Genomic DNA, 10507 nt, shown 5'->3' on the forward strand with positions numbered 1-10507 from the left:
TAACCCCCTGTCCTACCCCTTTCTCCAGCCGTAACTATATAACCCTAACCCCTGTCCTACCCCTTTCTCCAGCTGTAACTATATAACCCAACCCCTGTCCTACCCCTTTCTCCAGCTGTAACTATATAACCCTAACCCCTGTCCTACCCCTTTCTCCAGCTGTAACTATATAACCCTAACCCCTGTCCTACCCCTTTCTCCAGCTGTAACTATATAACCCTAACCCCTGTCCTACCCCTTTCTCCAGCCGTAACTATATAACCCTAACCCCCTGTCCTACCCCTTTCTCCAGCTGTAACTATATAACCCTAACCCCCTGTCCTACCCCTTTCTCCAGCCGTAACTATATAACCCTAACCCCTGTCCTACCCCTTTTTCCAGCTGTAACTATATAACCCTAACCCCTGTCCTAACCCTTTCTCCAGCTGTAACTATATAACCCTAACCCCTGTCCTACCCCTTTCTCCAGGCGTAACTATATAACCCAACCCCCTGTCCTACCCCTTTCTCCAGCTGTAACTATATAACCCTAACCCCTGTCCTACCCCTTTCTCCAGCTGTAACTATATAACCCTAACCCCTGTCCTACCCCTTTCTCCAGCTGTAACTATATAACCCTAACCCCTGTCCTACCCCTTTCTCCATCTGTAACTATATAACCCTAACCCCCTGTCCTACCCCTTTCTCCAGCTGTAACTATATAACCCTAACCCCCTGTCCTACCCCTTTCTCCAGCTGTAACTATATAACCCTAACCCCTGTCCTACCCCTTTCTCCAGCCGTAACTATATAACCCTAACCCCCTGTCCTACCCCTTTCTCCAGCTGTAACTATATAACCCTAACCCCCTGTCCTACCCCTTTCTCCAGCCGTAACTATATAACCCTAACCCCTGTCCTACCCCTTTCTCCAGCTGTAACTATATAACCCAACCCCTGTCCTACCCCTTTTTCCAGCTGTAACTATATAACCCTAACCCCTGTCCTACCCCTTTTCCAGCTGTAACTATATAACCCTAACCCCCTGTCCTACCCCTTTCTCCAGCTGTAACTATATAACCCTAACCCCCTGTCCTACCCCTTTCTCCAGCCGTAACTATATAACCCTAACCCCTGTCCTACCCCTTTCTCCAGCTGTAACTATATAACCCTAACCCCCTGTCCTACCCCTTTCTCCAGCTGTAACTATATAACCCTAACCCCCTGTCCTACCCCTTTCTCCAGCTGTAACTATATAACCCTAACCCCTGTCCTACCCCTTTCTCCAGCTGTAACTATATAACCCTAACCCCTGTCCTACCCCCTTTCTCCAGCTGTAACTATATAACCCTAACCCCCTGTCCTACCCCTTTCTCCAGCTGTAACTATATAACCCTAACCCCCTGTCCTACCCCTTTCTCCAGCTGTAACTATATAACCCTAACCCCTGTCCTACCCCTTTCTCCAGCTGTAACTATATAACCCTAACCCCTGTCCTACCCCTTTCTCCAGCTGTAACTATATAACCCTAACCCCCTGTCCTACCCCTTTCTCCAGCTGTAACTATATAACCCTAACCCCCTGTCCTACCCCTTTCTCCAGCCGTAACTATATAACCCTAACCCCTGTCCTACCCCTTTCTCCAGCTGTAACTATATAACCCTAACCCCCTGTCCTACCCCTTTCTCCAGCTGTAACTATATAACCCTAACCCCCTGTCCTACCCCTTTCTCCAGCTGTAACTATATAACCCTAACCCCTGTCCTACCCCTTTCTCCAGCTGTAACTATATAACCCTAACCCCTGTCCTACCCCTTTCTCCAGCTGTAACTATATAACCCTAACCCCCTGTCCTACCCCTTTCTCCAGCTGTAACTATATAACCCTAACCCCCTGTCCTACCCCTTTCTCCAGCTGTAACTATATAACCCTAACCCCTGTCCTACCCCTTTCTCCAGCTGTAACTATATAACCCTAACCCCCTGTCCTACCCCTTTCTCCAGCTGTAACTATATAACCCTAACCCCCTGTCCTACCCCTTTCTCCAGCTGTAACTATATAACCCTAACCCTGTCCTACCCCTTTCTCCAGCTGTAACTATATAACCCTAACCCCTGTCCTACCCCTTTCTCCAGCTGTAACTATATAACCCTAACCCCTGTCCTACCCCTTTCTCCAGCCGTAACTATATAACCCTAACCCCTGTCCTACCCCTTTCTCCAGGCGTAACTATATAACCCTAACGCCCTGTCCTACCCCTTTCTCCAGCTGTAACTATATAACCCTAACCCCTGTCCTACCCCTTTCTCCAGCTGTAACTATATAACCCTAACGCCCTGTCCTACCCCTTTCTCCATCTGTAACTATATAACCCTAACCCCTGTCCTACCCCTTTCTCCAGCTGTAACTATATAACCCTAACCCCTGTCCTACCCCTTTCTCCAGCTGTAACTATATAACCCTAACCCCCTGTCCTACCCCTTTCTCCAGCTGTAACTATATAACCCTAACCCCCTGTCCTACCCCTTTCTCCAGCTGTAACTATATAACCCTAACCCCTGTCCTACCCCTTTCTCCAGCTGTAACTATATAACCCTAACCCCTGTCCTACCCCTTTCTCCAGCTGTAACTATATAACCCTAACCCCTGTCCTACCCCTTTCTCCAGCTGTAACTATATAACCCTAACCCCTGTCCTACCCCTTTCTCCAGCTGTAACTATATAACCCTAACCCCTGTCATACTCCTGTCTCCAGCTGTAACTATATAACCCTAACCCCTGTCCTACCCCTTTCTCCAGCTGTAACTATATAACCCTAACCCCTGTCCTACCCCTTTCTCCAGCTGTAACTATATAACCCTAACCCCTGTCCTACCCCTTTCTCCAGCTGTAACTATATAACCCTAACCCCTGTCCTACCCCTTTCTCCAGCTGTAACTATATAACCCTAACCCCTGTCCTACCCCTTTCTCCATCTGTAACTATATAACCCTAACCCCTGTCCTACCCCTTTCTCCAGCTGTAACTATATAACCCTAACCCCTGTCCTACCCCTTTCTCCAGCTGTAACTATATAACCCTAACCCCTGTCCTACCCCTTTCTCCAGCTGTAACTATATAACCCTAACGCCCTGTCCTACCCCTTTCTCCATCTGTAACTATATAACCCTAATCCCTGTCCTACCCCTTTCTCCAGCTGTAACTATATAACCCTAACCCCTGTCCTACCCCTTTCTCCATCTGTAACTATATAACCCTAACCCCTGTCCTACCCCTTTCTCCAGCTGTAACTATATAACCCTAACCCCTGTCCTACCCCTTTCTCCATCTGTAACTATATAACCCTAACGCCCTGTCCTACCCCTTTCTCCAGCCGTAACTATATAACCCTAACCCCTGTCCTACCCCTTTCTCCAGCTGTAACTATATAACCCAACCCCCTGTCCTACCCCTTTCTCCATCTGTAACTATATAACCCTAACCCCTGTCCTATCCCTTTCTCCAGCAGTAACTATATAACCCTAACGCCCTGTCCTACCCCTTTCTCCAGCTGTAACTATATAACCCTAACCCCCTGTCCTACCCCTTTCTCCAGCTGTAACTATATAACCCTAACCCCCTGTCCTACCCCTTTCTCCAGCTGTAACTATATAACCCTAACCCCTGTCCTACCCCTTTCTCCAGCTGTAACTATATAACCCTAACCCCTGTCCTAACCCTTTCTCCAGCTGTAACTATATAACCCTAACCCCTGTCCTACCCCTTTCTCCAGCCGTAACTATATAACCCTAACCCCTGTCCTACCCCTTTCTCCAGCTGTAACTATATAACCCAACCCCCTGTCCTACCCCTTTCTCCAGCTGTAACTATATAACCCTAACCCCCTGTCCTACCCCTTTCTCCATCTGTAACTATATAACCCTAACCCCTGTCCTACCCCTTTCTCCAGCTGTAACTATATAACCCTAACCCCTGTCCTACCCCTTTCTCCAGCTGTAACTATATAACCCTAACCCCTGTCCTACCCCTTTCTCCAGCTGTAACTATATAACCCTAACCCCTGTCCTACCCCTTTCTCCAGCTGTAACTATATAACCCTAACCCCTGTCCTACCCCTTTCTCCAGCCGTAACTATATAACCCTAACCCCTGTCCTACCCCTTTCTCCAGCTGTAACTATATAACCCAACCCCCTATCCTTGAGTTTGCATCCCAATATTACACTTTATATACATCAAAGTAGACTGAAATATTACAAACTCTTTGACATAGAAACATCACATTTTTGGCAGGTTAAAACAATTATGAAATTATTAATTACATTTCACCTATGAGGCCTCTAGGTAATTTGACTGCAGGAAAGGGCTAGTAGAGTGGATATAATGGTAGGGGAGTGCTGTGGATCCACAGAACCCCCCCTCCTCCATCCCATTGGTCAGACTGGGGTTATTGATCCGGTGTATCGAGGCGCTGTATTGGCTGCTTGATCGTTCTGCTCCATGCAGCAAATGGCTGAAGCAGAGCTAACCTTCACTGATGAGTCAATAGGATGGCTGTTTTAAACATGATTAACTTCTGATCTATGGTACTGGCTGCAACATGACCTCTGTACAGGCTGTGGAATAATCTAACATAGAGGATGAATATAATTTATAACTAGGTTTATATTGACACATTATACATATACTGTATATTTGGCTGTTTAGTCTATTGTAATGGAAGTCCATTGTCAGGTATGTACCTCCTTGTATGAATGAATAAAACCCTTTATCTCCTGTATGTATTGGTAAGATCATTATTCATGATTAAGTGACTGCAGGAGATAAGTGAAACAATAGAGTAACAGACCTTATTATTCTAGACCATGTTTACCTTGTTACCCTGCTAGTGAGAGAGTAATAGTTCACAACTAGTTGACAGGGAATGGGATGTAGGGCTTACTCAGTACACTGCGTAGGGTTTACTCAGTACGCTGCTTAGGGCTTACTCAGTACACTGCGTAGGGTTTACTCAGTACGCTGCGTAGGGCTTACTCAGTGCGCTGCGTAGGGCTTACTCAGTGCGCTGCGTAGGGCTTACTCAGTGCGCTGCCTAGGGCTTACTCAGTACGCTGCGTAGGGCTTACTCAGTACGCTGCGTAGGGCTTACTCAGTACGCTGCGTAGGGTTTACTCAGTACGCTGCGTAGGGTTTACTCAGTACGCTGCGTAGGGCTTACTCAGTACGCTGCGTAGGGTTTACTCAGTACGCTGCGTAGGGCTTACTCAGTACGCTGCGTAGGGCTTACTCAGTACGCTGCGTAGGGCTTACTCAGTGCGCTGCGTAGGGCTTACTCAGTGCGCTGCGTAGGGCTTACTCAGTGCGCTGCTTAGGGCTTACTCAGTGCGCTGCGTAGGGCTTACTCAGTGCGCTGCGTAGGGCTTACTCAGTGCGCTGCGTAGGGCTTACTCAGTGCGCTGCGTAGGGCTTACTCAGTACGCTGCGTAGGGCTTACTCAGTACGCTGCGTAGGGCTTACTCAGTACGCTGCGTAGGGCTTACTCAGTACGCTGCGTAGGGCTTACTCAGTGCGCTGCGTAGGGCTTACTCAGTGCGCTGCGTAGGGCTTACTCAGTGCGCTGCGTAGGGCTTACTCAGTACGCTGCGTAGGGCTTACTCAGTGCGCTGCGTAGAGCTTACTCAGTACGCTGCTTAGGGCTTACTCAGTACGCTGCGTAGGGCTTACTCAGTACGCTGCGTAGGGCTTACTCAGTACGCTGCGTAGGGCTGACTCAGTGCGCTGCGTAGGGCTTACTCAGTGCGCTGCGTAGGGCTTACTCAGTACGCTGCGTAGGGCTTACTCAGTGCGCTGCGTAGGGCTTACTCAGTGCGCTGCGTAGGGCTTACTCAGTGCGCTGCGTAGGGCTTACTCAGTACGCTGCGTAGGGCTTACTCAGTGCGCTGCGTAGGGCTTACTCAGTGCGCTGCGTAGGGCTTACTCAGTGCGCTGCGTAGGGCTTACTCAGTACGCTGCGTAGAGCTTACTCAGTGCGCTGCGTAGGGCTTACTCAGTGCGCTGCGTAGGGCTTACTCAGTGCGCTGCGTAGGGCTTACTCAGTGCGCTGCGTAGGGCTTACTCAGTGCGCTGCGTAGGGCTTACTCAGTGCGCTGCGTAGAGCTTACTCAGTACGCTGCGTAGGGCTTACTCAGTGCGCTGCGTAGGGCTTACTCAGTGCGCTGCATAGAGCTTACTCAGTACGCTGCGTAGGGCTTACTCAGTGCGATGCGTAGGGCTTACTCAGTGCGCTGCATAGAGCTTACTCAGTACGCTGCGTAGAGCTTACTCAGTGCATTGTGGGACAGGAGGTTTGATAAATTAGACTGTTGAGAGGGTGTTTGAGCCTGTCATGAGGGAATGTGAATTACAACAGACGACTAGTTGAGACAATGGGACAATACAGTAGGGGGAAGGAGAGATGGAGAGGGGGAAGGAGATATGGAGGGGGAAGGAGGGAGAAAGAAAGAAGCAGACACAGCCAGAAGTGTTGACACGTGCTGCAGTGGGACCTGAAGACTGTAGGCTATACTATAAGAACATTCTCTCTCTTCCTCTCTCTCGCTCTCTCTTCCGCTCTCTCTCCCCTTTTGCTTTACTACCCCTTTCTCTGCCTCTCTCTGTCCCTGCACTCCTTTCCTCAGGAGGGCCTCTCTCTGTTCCTGCACTCCTTTCCTCAGGAGGACCTCTCTCTGTTCCTGCACTCCTTTCCTCAGGAGGGCCTCTCTCTGTTCCTGCACTCCTTTCCTCAGGAGGACCTCTCTCTGTTCCTGCACTCCTTTCCTCAGGAGGACCTCTCTCTGTCCCTGCACTCCTTTCCTCAGGAGGGCCTCTCTCTGTTCCTGCACTCCTTTCCTCAGGAGGACCTCTCTCTGTCCCTGCACTCCTTTCCTCAGGAGGACCTCTCTCTGTTCCTGCATTCCTTTCCTCAGGAGGGCCTCTCTCTGTTCCTGCACTCCTTTCCTCAGGAGGGCCTCTCTCTGTTCCTGCACTCCTTTCCTCAGGAGGGCCTCTCTCTGTTCCTGCACTCCTTTCCTCAGGAGGACCTCTCTCTGTTCCTGCATTCCTTTCCTCAGGAGGGCCTCTCTCTGTTCCTGCACTCCTTTCCTCAGGAGGACCTCTCTCTGTTCCTGCATTCCTTTCCTCAGGAGGGCCTCTCTCTGTTCCTGCATTCCTTTCCTCAGGAGGGCCTCTCTCTGTTCCTGCACTCCTTTCCTCAGGAGGACCTCTCTCTGTTCCTGCACTCCTTTCCTCAGGAGGGCCTCTCTCTGTTCCTGCATTCCTTTCCTCAGGAGGGCCTCTCTCTGTTCCTGCACTCCTTTCCTCAGGAGGACCTCTCTCTGTCCCTGCACTCCTTTCCTCAGGAGGGCCTCTCTCTGTTCCTGCACTCCTTTCCTCAGGAGGACCTCTCTCTGTTCCTGCATTCCTTTCCTCAGGAGGGCCTCTCTCTGTTCCTGCACTCCTTTCCTCAGGAGGACATCTCTCTGTCCCTGCACTCCTTTCCTCAGGAGGGCCTCTCTCTGTTCCTGCACTCCTTTCCTCAGGAGGACCTCTCTCTGTTCCTGCACTCCTTTCCTCAGGAGGGCCTCTCTCTGTTCCTGCATTCCTTTCCTCAGGAGGGCCTCTCTCTGTTCCTGCATTCCTTTCCTCAGGAGGGCCTCTCTCTGTTCCTGCATTCCTTTCCTCAGGAGGGCCTCTCTCTGTTCCTGCATTCCTTTCCTCAGGAGGGCCTCTCTCTGTTCCTGCACTCCTTTCCTCAGGAGGGCCTCTCTCTGTTCCTGCACTCCTTTCCTCAGGAGGACCTCTCTCTGTTCCTGCACTCCTTTCCTCAGGAGGACCTCTCTCTGTTCCTGCATTCCTTTCCTCAGGAGGGCCTCTCTCTGTTCCTGCATTCCTTTCCTCAGGAGGGCCTCTCTCTGTTTCTGCACTCCTTTCCTCAGGAGAGCCTCTCTCTGTTCCTGCATTCCTTTCCTCAGGAGGGCCTCTCTCTGTTTCTGCACTCCTTTCCTCACGAGGGCCTCTCTCTGTTTCTGCATTCCTTTCCTCAGGAGGGCCTCTCTCTGTTCCTGCACTCCTTTCCTCAGGAGGGCCTCTCTGTTCCTGCATTCCTTTCCTCAGGAGGGCCTCTCTCTGTTCCTGCATTCCTTTCCTCAGGAGGGCCTCTCTCTGTTCCTGCATTCCTTTCCTCAGGAGAGCCTCTCTCTGTTTCTGCATTCCTTTCCTCAGGAGGGCCTCTCTCTGTTCCTGCATTCCTTTCCTCAGGAGGGCCTCTCTCTGTTTCTGCATTCCTTTCCTCAGGAGGGCCTCTCTCTGTTCCTGCATTCCTTTCCTCAGGAGGGTTTCTCTCTGTTTCTGCATTCCTTTCCTCAGGAGGGCCTCTCTCTGTTCCTGCACTCCTTTCCTCAGGAGGGCCTCTCTGTTCCTGCATTCCTTTCCTCAGGAGGGCCTCTCCACAGAAGATGTACTGTGTTCATTACATAGAAATGTTCTCCTGGTAGATGCTTATAGATCCTGACCATGTAGTGCTGGATCTTACTGTTCGGTTCTACTGTTGCGTTGCTCTAGAGAGAGAAAGAGCAAGAGAAGAGAGAAAGAGCAAGAGAAGAGAGAAAGAGCAAGAGAACCAAAAGGACCAAAAGGGAGCAAGAAACATTGAAGAGGGATTAAAAACGGAAGAGAAAAAGACTGACATCATACCCTTCATCTGTATACAGTTGAAGTCAAAAGTTTACATACACCTTAGCCAAATACATTTAAACTCAGTTTTTCACAATTCCTGACATTTAATCCTAGTAAAAATTCCCTGTCTTAGGTCAGTTAGGATCACCACTTTATTTTAAGAATGTGAAATGTCAGAATAATAGTAGAGAGAATGATTTATTTCAGCTTGTATTTCTTTCATCACATTCCCAGTGGGTCAGAAGTTTACATACACTCAATTAGTATTTGGTAGCATTGCATTTAAATTGTTTAACTTGGGTCAAACGTTTAGGGTAGCCTTCCACAAGTTTCCCACAATAAGTTGGGTGAATTTTGGCCCATTCCTCCTGACAGAGCTGGTGTAACTGAGTCAGGCTGCGCTTTGGTCCACTCATTCCGACGAGAGCCGTTACACCTCATGATGCCATCTATTTTGTGAAGTGCACTAGTCCCTCCTGCAGCAAAGCACCCCCACAACATGATGCTGCCACCCCCGTGCTTCACGGTTGGGATGGTGTTCTTCGGCTTGCAAGCCTCCCCCTTTTTTCTCTAAACATAACGATGGTCATTATGGCCAAACAGTTCTATTTTTGTTTCATCAGACCAGAGGACATTTCTCCAAAAAGTACGATCTTTGTCCCCATGTGCAGTTGCAAACTGTAGTCTGGCTTTTTTATGGCTGTTTTGGAGCAGTGGCTTCTTCCTTGCTGAGCGGCCTTTCAGGTTATGTCGATATAGGACTCATTTTACTGTGGATATAAATAATTTTGTACCTGTTTCCTCCAGCATCTTCACAAGGTCCTTTGCTGTTGTTCTGGGATTGATTTGCACTTTTCGCACCAAAGTACGTTCATCTCTAGGAGACAGAACGCATCTCCTTCCTGAGCGGTATGATGGCTGCGTGGTCCGGTCCGGAGCGAGCAGTCGCACTTCGCTTCGCTCCACAGGTAATATTACACTTCTTTACATTACAACGGTTTGGTTTGTTTGATCTGAGCAATTTTTCTTAGCTATCAAAGATAATTGTGTAGTTTCGAGTAATTAGAGTAATTATCGAGGCTAGCTATTTTTTCGTCCTAACGTAGTCAACACTGCTAGCTGCTAGCTAGTCATCACTGCTAGCTAGCCAACCTCTACCGACTAGCAGCACTGTAGAAACTATTACATTACAACGGAACGACTTGATTAGTGTAGTGTTAGTTAGCTAGCTACATAGTTGGCTTTGCTGTCTATGTATCTAAGATAATTGTGTAGTTTAGAGTAATTATCGAGGCTAGCTAGCTAGCCAGCCGCGACGCGACGCCTTGTCCTGACTCCAGACTTAGTCAACACACCTAGTCATCAAACCCACTGCTAGCTAGTGGGTTTGCTAGCTAGCCAACCGTTACCGACTAGCAGCGCTGTAGATACTAATACATTACAACGGAACGATTTGACTAGTACAGTGTTAGCTAGCTAGCTACATAGTTGTCTTTGTCATAGCTTGATAATTGTGTAGTTTAGTAATTATCGAGGTTAGCTAGCCAGCTATTTCCGTCCCCCGCGACGCCATTGTTCCATACCTAGCCAACTATTACCGACGAGCAGCATTGTAGAAACTAAATACATTACAAAGGAACGTGTTGATTAGTGTTATGTTAGCTAGCTACAAAGTTGCTTTTGTATAATAGCCAACCTCTACCGACTAGCAGCACTGTAGAAACTATCACATTACAACGGAACGACTTGATCAGTGTAGTGTTAGTGTTAGTTAGCTAGCATTTTCGTCATTTTAGTCAATAAGATTTTCGCAACGTAA

The sequence above is a fragment of the Salmo trutta genome, chromosome 3, assembly GCF_901001165.1.
Source record: "Salmo trutta chromosome 3, fSalTru1.1, whole genome shotgun sequence".
In the NCBI taxonomy this organism is placed as follows: Eukaryota; Metazoa; Chordata; class Actinopteri; order Salmoniformes; family Salmonidae; genus Salmo; species Salmo trutta.